Genomic DNA, 10773 nt, shown 5'->3' on the forward strand with positions numbered 1-10773 from the left:
GATTCACAAAGGCAAAAGTGCTCCAGGCCCATGAAAGTATTAATGAGGCCCTGCGGTCAGCCATTGTTTCAAGTACAAGTGGTGTTTGGTGCAAAAAACACTTAGGTTAGCTTACAGCTCAATCACACAAATGCTTTTCCTCAAGGCAATCGTCTTAGTTTGTAATATGGTGGAAGTGCTCTATCCATGCTTCTCATTTGGTCACCTAGAATGTTTAGAAATGTGTCCTAAAGGATCGAGATTCAATTAATAATTTTTATTGCTTCATCTTAAGTAGAACATTTATTTTTCCTGCAAGTGCTTGGCAATAAAGATCAAAATGATAATCAGTGCAGTTGGGTGCCTTTGCTGGTCTGTGCTAAGTCACCACAGTTCTACCCACTATTGTTTTTGCATCATTGGTGCAAAGATCAAGATAATGAAATGTCTAAACAATGTCTTAGTATTATCATGAGAAGCTTTGACCTCGGGGGGGCTCCTGGAAAGGGTCTCCGTGACCTTTGGGGCTCTGCAGACCCCATTTTCTGAACCACTGTTCCAAACATCCTGGAGCTGTCCCATCATTGGTTTAACCATTTCCATACTGTTCTTTCAGGCTGTTTCCAACTCTACTATAAAGACACAGTGAATCCCCCTAGAGATGCATCTTTGTGCACATCTGACTATTGAGGATAAGTCTTACAGGTGGGACTGCTGCATCAAAGAGCCACAGCTTGAAGCTTTAACACAGGTAGCCAAATGGCCCTCCAGAGAAGGCAGGACAGGGTGCACCAGTTGGCAAGCCTGAACATTCCTGCATTCCCCAGCACCTCTGTACCCTGCCCTGAAATGTTCTCTAAGACCTCTGATGATCTCAAGAGTCAAACAGTGGGGTGTCACTCCTTCCCTTGGTTTACCTTGATCTTGTTTGTGGGTCTCTGGTTAATTCCAAAGCTTTTGATCCACACATATCACACTAAGAGTGTGTACACTCGAGGGAGTGTGGGGGGGGGGGAGGGTCCCAGGAAAGAAAATTTCTGGTAAACCTCTCCCTCACCATTGTCTGCCCCTACAAACGGACAGATGTGCTCTTATCCACTGAACAGGTGTATTTGTCATCTCTGCTGGCCAGAGCCTTTCTTCCTTGCTTGATTACTTCACAGATAAGTTCTCTCTTTGATCTGCAATTGGCGGCAACATCTGATACTTTTCCCTAGTTTTCAACCACCTACACCCCATCTCATCTTTATTAAGCATTTAATGCCTTCTCCGAGGGGAGTACAGGTGAATATTTATTTACCCTCAGTGAGGTATAACAAAGGGTCAGAGGAAAACCATCCTAGGGTGCATGTCAGAAGGAAGAAGGGCTGTATGCCCTCTTTCTGGGCATCTCTAGATTTAATATCTTTTCACTGAAGTTAGTGCTGGATTGAAAATGCGCCGTGAAGGATTTAGACAACCTGTAGAGCAGTGCTCTTCAAAGTGTGGCTCACAGACCACTGTGGGGTACCTGAGACACTTTAACAGGGTCTGTGCATCGAAGGTACTTTCATACTGGTGCAGCCAATCTGGAAAACAGTGTGGAGATTCCTCAAGAAGTTAAAAATAGAGCTACCCTACAACCCAGCAATTGTGCTCCTGGGTATTTACTCAAAGATACAGATGTAGTGAAATGAAGAGGCAGCAATGTTCACAGCAGCAACATCCACAGTAGCCAAACTGGAAGGAGCCAAGATGTCCACTGACAGATGAATGGATAAAGAAGATATGGTCTATATATACAATGGAATATTACTCAGCCATCAGAAAGGACGAATACCCGCCATTTACATTGATGTGGATGGAACTGGAGGTATTATGCTGAGTGAAGTAAGTCAAACAGAGAAAGACAATTATGGTTTCATTAATATGCGGAATATAAGAAATAGTGCAGAGGACTATAAGGGAAGGGGGGGGAAACTGAACAGGAAAAAATCAGAGAGGAAGACAAACCACGAGAGACTCATAACTCTGGGAAACAGAGAGTTGCTGGAGGGGAGGTGGGTGAGGGGATGGGATGGTTGGGTGATGAGTACTGAGGAAGGCACTTGATGGGATGAGCACTGGGTGTTATACGCAACTGATGAATTATTGAAAACTACATCTGAAACTAATGATGTACCAAATGTTGGATAATTGAATTTAAATAAAAAAATACTTTCATAATAATGCTAAGGCCTTACTTGCCTTTTCCACCATGTTGATATTTGCACTGATGATACAAAAGCACTGGTAGGTAAACTGTTGGCACCTCAGGATGCATTAACACAGTGACTCCAAACTGCTAGCAGTCATGGGATTCTTCAACACACACACACACACAGCTAATTTCACTTAATTAAAAATGTCCTGAATGAAGCAGATTTAAGCATTTTTGTATGTGCCACCATGATTTGACAGCTTCCCCAAACCTAAAAACTTTCTGATAAGATTGGCGATGATATTAACACATATGAGTTTTTGATTTTGTATAATAAAACCCGCCAACATTTGGAAAAGTCTTACATATCTTAGTGATATATGAGAGTACAACTTCGTGAACTAGTATTTTCCAAGTAACTAATGTATGATTCTACAGCACTATAAGTAGGTTTAAAAAAATCCACTCAAAGTGCAAGAGAAACCAATGAATTTAATGTCACAGAGTTTGAAAAGTTCACTGATATGTTGTGATAATCTATGTAACTTTAAGAATCTACCACTTGTCTAATTTCAGTATAGAACCAGAAAACAGGAATGCCTGGGTATCTCAATAGTTGAGCGTCTGCCTTCAACTCAGGGTATGATCCTGGGTCCGGGGATCGAGTCCCACATTGGGCTCCCTGAGAGGAGTCTGCTTCTCTCTCTCTCTGTCTCTGCCTCTCTCTTTCAGTGTCTCTTATGAATAAAAAAAAAAAAAAAAAAGAACCAGAAAACAGGGCACGTGGGTGACTCAATCAGTTAAGCATCTGCCTTTGGCTCAGGTCATAATCCTGGAGTCCTGGGATAGGGTATTACATGGGACTCCCTGCTCAGCAGGGAGTCTGCTTCTCCCTCTGCCCCTCCCCCTGCTTGTGATTTTTCTCTCACTCTTTCAAATAAATAAAATCGTAAAAATAAATAAATAAATATTTTTAAAATAAGGAATCAGAGAACAATATCAACAATTATTTGAAAAGGTTATTATAATATTTCTCCCTTGACTGAATAAAAAATAAAATAAAACTTTTGCATGAAAAAAATCCGACATAAAAAAAGGCAAAGACAAATGACAGATTGGAAAAAAATATTGGAAAAATTTAACACAGGTAAAAAGTATTGTCCCTGTCTTAGTCTGCTTGGGCTGCCATAACAAAATACCATAGACTGGGTGGCTTAAAAAACAGAATTTTCTCTGAGCTCTAGAGGCTGTCAAATCCAAGATCAAGGTTCTGGTTCAGTTCAGTTTCTCTTCCAAAGCCAAGCCACTTACTCTCACATGACCTTTCCTCTGTGTGTCTGTGTATGGGCCTGGGTATGTGGATGGGGGTTGGGAATACTCTCAGTGTCCTATTGGATTAGGGCCCCATCTTTCTGGGGCCCTCTCCCTCTAGGGCCTCTCCCCCTCTCTCAAATATATAAATGTTTCAAAAACTAGTGCTTAAAATATGAAAATACGTTCAACTTTACTCACAAGGAAAGTGGTAATAAAACTATACATAGATATCCTATCTACTTAATCAGACTGGCAAAAGTTCAAAAACTGGAAACTGTGCTGTATTAGCAGAGCTATAGGAAACAGACTCTCATACATTACTGGTGGGAATGCAAACTGCTATAGCCCTACTGAGAGGGCTTTCACAGTATTTGATAAAGCTATCTGTGCATTTACCCCTAACCAAGCAATTCTGCTTATAGGTTTTTCCCTGAAAATGCACCTCAATGACAGGAAAATATAAACCCACAAGATTTTTCATTGCTTCATTATTTGTAATTGCAAAATATTACAGACACTTAAATATCCAAGTGTAGAAGATTGGTTGAATAAATTTGGATATGTACACACAGTAAGTACTATACACTGTAAAAATGAGTGATGAAGAGCTCTGTGAACTGACTATGGAGTGATTTCCGGGAGATAGCATTATGTGAAAAACGCAGAGGGCAGGTGAGCACGTGCAGGATGCTCTGTTTTGTGTAAGGATGTAGGGAAAATAAGGAAAACATACATATTATCTCTATAGAAGGCAAGCAATGGGGATAAACCAGAAAACACTGACGATAGTTACCTATAAAGAGTGAGGGACCAAAAGAAAAGGACACAGTGATATTTCTCTGAGTATATTGTTTTATATAATTTTGGGTTTTGGAAGCATCCTAAGTACTCTACATATTCAAAACCTAGCCTTGCATCTATAATAATGGACAGGGAGAAAATTTCTAAAACTGAAATCAAACTGAAACCAATGAACCCAAGCATATCTCAAGTGAATGTTATAATCCTACTGAAGGCGAGGAGAAAGAAATAATCCACTTTATTTATGAACATAGTATGTGATACTTTCAATGTGTGGTGAGAAAGGGCAACAGGGAAGAATCACAAACAAATCCTGAACCACTTTTCCTGACTTTGTTTTTTGTACCAGCATGGGAAAATCAATTCTAAGACAACTTTGGATCTATTACAGGTTTTAGCAAATGGGTAAATGTGTTGTTTTTGGGGGCAGGGTTCTCACGGGGTGGGGGACACATATAAATATGGAATGGAGGAATTGAGCCCCTGAGTGGCTCAATAGTTGAGCAACCAACACGGTTTTGGCTAGGATCATGGTCTTGGGGTCATGGATCAAGCCTCCTGTTGGGCTCCATGCTCAACTGGAAATCTGCCTGGGATTCTCTCCCTCTCCCTCTATCTCCCTCTCTCTCCCTAAAATAAATAAATAAATCTTAAAAAAAAAATAAGGCAAGGAGCCCTGTGAGAATGAATTGAGATTGGAGGTATCGGTGTGAACTCACTTCTAAAATATACATAAGTATGGGGCACGTGGGTGGCTCAATTGCTTAAGGATCTGACTCTTGGTTTCAGCTCAGGTCATGATCTCAGGGTCCTGAGATTGAGCGTGTCAGGCTCCTTGCTCAGTGCAGATCTTATTATGCCAGAAAGTAAGGAAGTACACACACACACACACACACACATACACCCAAAAGCACATGCATATGTGCACACAGGCACACACACACAATGGGGGAAAGTCACAAGAGTAAAGCAGCCAGTTTGGAAAGTCCCATGAACCAAATCTAGGACAATGTGAAGGGCTCTTCAGTTCATACTGAGAATAAAAAGATCTCATAATATATATGTATTTATATATAATATATATTTTAATATGTATTTATAAAGGTGAGAGGAAGGAGTTCTCTTTAGTAGAATATTAAAACAACTAGAAAATGTTGAGGGAAGGCTCGAGTTGGAAAATCAGCGTTTCGCAACCATGATAATAAAGATTAGCTTTGGCAAACATCCTGAGTGGATACTATATTTGTTTCTGATTGCTGTTACAACAAATTGCCACACATATTACAAGATGTGCCTTTGACATTTTACCAAGAAATTGTTTTTTCTATCTTCCCAATAATAACACGACCCTAGAATATTTTCACCTGGAGTATAACTCTCCAGAGAGAGATAACTCTTTCAACTTTTCATTATTCTCGTGAATCTTCTACATATATTTTAAACCCCACTACATTCCTAGGGTTATTTTGTCCAGTTCCATTTGTCTACATATACCCGCATATTTACCTTTCCTGGTGCTCTTCATTCTCCCCTGCATATCTATGTTGCCATGCGGATCATTTTCATTTTTCCTGAAAACACTACCATTAATGCTTGCAACTATTTTCTGTTTTTTCTTCTTTAAAGAAGTCTCAAAACTTCTTTATTTCACCTTCATTAACAAGAAATTCTATTATGGAAAAATTCAAACATTTACAAAGTAAAGAGGACAGTGTAACAAATTGCCGTGAACTCATCACCTAGCGACAATTATCAAATTTGGCCATTCTCACATCTTCTCCCTATCACACCTCAACTTGATGGTCCCGATGATAATGATTTTTTTTAATGAATTTTGCACAATGGTCTTTAATGTTTTTTCTTTAAAAAATGAGAAAAGAGAGGCTCCTGGGTGGCTCAGTTGGTTAAGCCAAAGGCAGATGCTCAACCACTGAGCCACTCAGGCCGCTCCTAAGTGCCTGACTCTTGATTTCAGCTCAGGTCATGATCTCAGGGTTGTGTGATGGAGCCCATGTGAGACTTGCACTCAGCCCAGATTCTGCTTGTCCCTCTCCCTGCACCAAATAAATAAATAAATAAATATTCAAAATAAATCTTTAAAAAAGGTGAGAAAAGAGAAGGATATGCAAGCCATTTCAGTGTTATCAACTACATTATAAAGTCTATTTTATGTATATAAACCAAAAGATTAATGAAAGAAAAGATTTTGTGGCTATAGAGAAAACAGTATTAAAGGAAATGTAAAGGAGAGAAAATTTTCATAAATCATGGAAAGCACCAGCTTGACAGTTTGATTTGTCAGTGTTTCTCAGAAGATGGACTATAAACCAGAATGACTGTTTTGTCTAGATTGGTTGGAAAATCAGGCGAAGGCCATCTGATGCTTCAGTATCTAGCGCACAAAATCAAACACAGAAGAATCAAGACCTCTAAAATGAAGTATCTGAGTATGTAGAAAGGCAAGTGCTTTGACAAGTATAAAGGGTTTTATGTCAGTGAAATTAGTTATTTTTTCTAAGCTACTTCTTTTTGGTGTAGACTAAATTGTTTCCTGAGGAAGGAAGTTAGGAGGGTACAATTTCAACTGTTCTGAAAAATTCTCTACTGTGCTCTGATGTAATCTAGTAACTCATAGCTTTTGGATTGAAGTTTTGGTCAGTGTGGATGCCCAGTTTATACCGATTTTTAAAAGATGGGAAGTGGGGTGTGGCCTGACCAATAGAAACGATGATGATGATAATTTCAACAGGTTTTATTATTATTATTATTCATGAGAGACACAGGGAGAGAGGCAGAGACACAGGCAGAGGGAGAAGCAGGCTCCATGCAGGGAGCCGGACGCAGGACTTGATCCCGGGTCTCCAGGATCATGCCCTGAGCTGAAAGCAGATGCTCAACCACTGAGCCACCCAGGCGTCCCTTTAACAGTTCTTTTAAGGTAAAATGTACATACATGGAGGTGCAACATTTTAGCTGTGTCACTGTGACAAATGGGTACCCACTTGATCGTCTCTTTATCACAATCGTAACATTTTTATCACCTTAGAAAGTACCCTTGAAAGGAGAAAAAATAAGTGGGAAATATCAGAAACAGAACATGGAAGACTCCTAACTCTGGGAAATGAACTAGGAGTGGTGGAAGGGGAGGAGGGCGGGGGGTGGGAGTGACTGGGTGGTGGGCACTGAGGTGGGCACTTGACGGGATGAGCACTGGGTGTTATTCTGTACGTTGGCAAATTGAACACCAATAAAAAATAAATTTATTATTTAAAAAAAAAGAAAGTATCCTCGAGTCCCTTCCCTGTGAATCTCTACCCTCAGAGGGAACTAACGTTTGGTGTTTTTCACCTCAGATTGGTTTTGCATGTTTCACGAAGTTTTAGAACTTCATAAAAATGGAATTATGGAATTATGTAGTACATATCTCTTTCATCTTCCATTGTTTTTGTTCAGGGAATCAATACATTTTGCTGTGTGGGCTAATAGCTCATGAATTTTTATTATTGAATAGCATTACATTGTATAAAAATATCATGACTTATTCATTCTGCTATTGATGGATATTTGGTTTGAGGGGGGATTTTTGTGAGTAAAGGTGTGATGAACATTCTTTAATAAGTTGGTTCACAAACATATGTTTGTTTCTTGAATAAACACCTCAGATTGGATTGTTGGGTCAAAGTGTAAGCGTACATTTAACTCATGAAGAAATTGGCAGAGTTTCTCCAAAATAGTCATACCCTTTTATGTTCCTACCAGCAACAGAAGAATGTTGATTGCTCTACATCCTTGCCACTTTCCATTCAAATATTTTCCTTTGTGAAATGTCTGTCAAGTCTTCTGCTTATTTTTATGGGATTGTTTGTTCTTTTAACTATTAAATTGTAAGTGTTTTTATATATTCTGGACACTAAGTATTTCTTATACATCTTGCAAATATTTTCTTTCAACCTGTGGCTTGCCTGTTTATTTTCTTTACAGGCTTTTGATGAACAGATGGTTTTACTTTCAATAAATACCATTTTATCAATGATTTCTTTTATAGTTTCGTCTTTGCAGTTTTATCTAAGATCTCTTTGGCCTCAGATCATGAGGATATTTTCCTGAATATCTTTATAGTTTTAGCTTTTACATTTAAGTCTATGATCCATGGCAAATTAAATTTTGTGTATAGTGTGAAGCAGGGAAGTCAAGCTTTGTTTTCCCTCATTTGAACCTTCAATTGTTCCAGCATCAGAAAAAAATTCATTTGGTTCACTTTGGCATCTTTATTGAAAATGAATTGACCATATACACATCTTTTGAAAGGAATGTGTATTCTGCAGTCGTCTGAGTAAAAGTCTCTCCTCAGTGAAATTTACGTCCTATAATTTCCATTGTCTCCGTAGTCCTCTGATGCTATGGAATGTATGATTTTTTTTAAAAGATTTAATTTATTTATTCATGAGAGGTACAGAGAGAGAGGAGAGACACAGGCAGAGGGAGAAGCAGGCTCCCTACTGGGAGCCTGATTCGGGACTCGATCCCAGGATCCCGGAATCACAACCTGAGCCAAAGGCAGATGCTTAACCACAGAGACACCTAGGTGCTCCCTTGAATGTATGATTTTTGTAAGTTTTCTGATGTTTCTGGGTTTCCTCAGTGGGGGCTCTGTCTTGCCACAAATTACTTCGTTTACCTGGAAGAGGGACTCTTTGAGTTGAATTTGCTGTTGTTATTCTGACTTCCTGGAGAGAGATTCCCTTTTCTTTTTTCTCTTACATGAATTCCGGGGTATAAATTTCCCTCTAAGCCCAGGCTGACCATACGTATCCCACAATATCTCAGCCAGCTCGGGCAGCTATAAAAAAATTCCATAGATGTGGGTGGCTTAAACAACAAACACTTCTCAGAGTTCTGGAAGCTGGGAATTCCAAGATCAAGGTGCTAGGTGAGGACCCTTTTCCTAGTCTGCACGCAGCCACCTTCTTGCTGGATCCTCCCATGGTGGAGAGAGAGGGAGGGAGGAATCTGGTCCCTTCCTCTTCTCCTAAAGGCTCTATTTTCACCGTGGGGATCCCACCAGTGTTACCCTCACTAAACCTAATGACATTCGAAAGGTTCCCCGCTTCCAAATGCCATCACATTGGAGATTATGTTTCCACATAGGAATTTTGGGGAGATGCAAGACCTCCGTTTCAGAGCACAAGATTTAGTGTGCTATGTCTTCATTGTTATTCAGTAGGTTTCTCCTCTCTATTGAGATTTCTTCATTGATCCATGACTTATTTAGAAATATATCACTTAATCTCTGAACATTCAAGTAATTTCACTTGTAATTTTTCCTAGTAATTTTACTGTTACTGATTTCAAGCTTAATCCCACTGTGGTTAGAGAATATCTTCTGTATGATTTCAGTTCTTTGAAATTTGTTGGAATTTGCCTTATGGCTCCACGTGTATTCAATTTGGGCCAATGGTCATGTGCACTTGAAAAGAATGTATATGCATTCTCTCACTGTTGGGAGGTAGTAGTCTATGTGTGTTAGTTAGGTCAACATTTTTTATTGTATAGTTTAATTCTTTTCATTCCTTACTGATTTTTTTCTGCTTCTTCTGTTACCGAGAGAAATGTATCAATGCCTCCCACTGTACTCATATGTTTGTCTTCTTCCCTCTTAGTCCTTTCAAATTTTGCCTTTTATATTTTGAGCCTCTACTATGAAATACCTACAAATTTGGAATTGTTACATATTTCTGGTAGATTCACCCTTTTAATATATATTATCTCCCTTTATCTCTAATAATGCCTTGTTTCAAAGTCCATTGATCTACACCAGCTTCCTTTTGGTTGCTGTGTAAATTGAATGTCTCTTCCATCCCATTACTTTTTTTCCCCAGATTTTTATTTTATTTTATTTTTTAAATTTTCAGTAGGCTCCACACCCAACATGGGGCTTGAACTCATGATGCCAAGACCAAGAGTCACACACTCTACCAATTGAGGCAGGTAGATACTCCCCCTTCCCATTAATTTTAATAATTCTGTATCCTTATAGTTAAAGTATGTTTAAAGTAGCATTTGGTTAATATTGTTGTTTCTAAATACACTCTTAGACTTTTAATTGGAACATTTTTATCATTTATATTTAATGTTACTGCTGATATTTGGGATTAAGCATTGCATCTTACTATTTTTTTTAAAGATTTTATTTATTTATTCATAGATACACAGCTAGAGAGAGAGAGGCAGAGACACAGGCAGAGGGAGAAGCAGGCACCATGCAGGGAGCCTGATGTGGGACTCGATCCCGGGTCTCCAGGATCACACCCTGGGCTACAGGCGGCGCCAAACCGCTGTGCCACCGGGGCTGCCCTGCATCTTACTATTTATTTTCTATTTGTCCCACCTCTTTTTTGTTTTGTTTTTTAAAGATTTTATTTATTTATTCATGAGAGACACAGAGAGAGACTGAGACATAGGCAGAGGGAAGAGAAACAGGCCCGCCCAGGGACCCTGAT

This window comes from Canis lupus, chromosome 10, assembly GCF_048164855.1.
Source record: "Canis lupus baileyi chromosome 10, mCanLup2.hap1, whole genome shotgun sequence".
Taxonomy (NCBI): domain Eukaryota; kingdom Metazoa; phylum Chordata; class Mammalia; order Carnivora; family Canidae; genus Canis; species Canis lupus.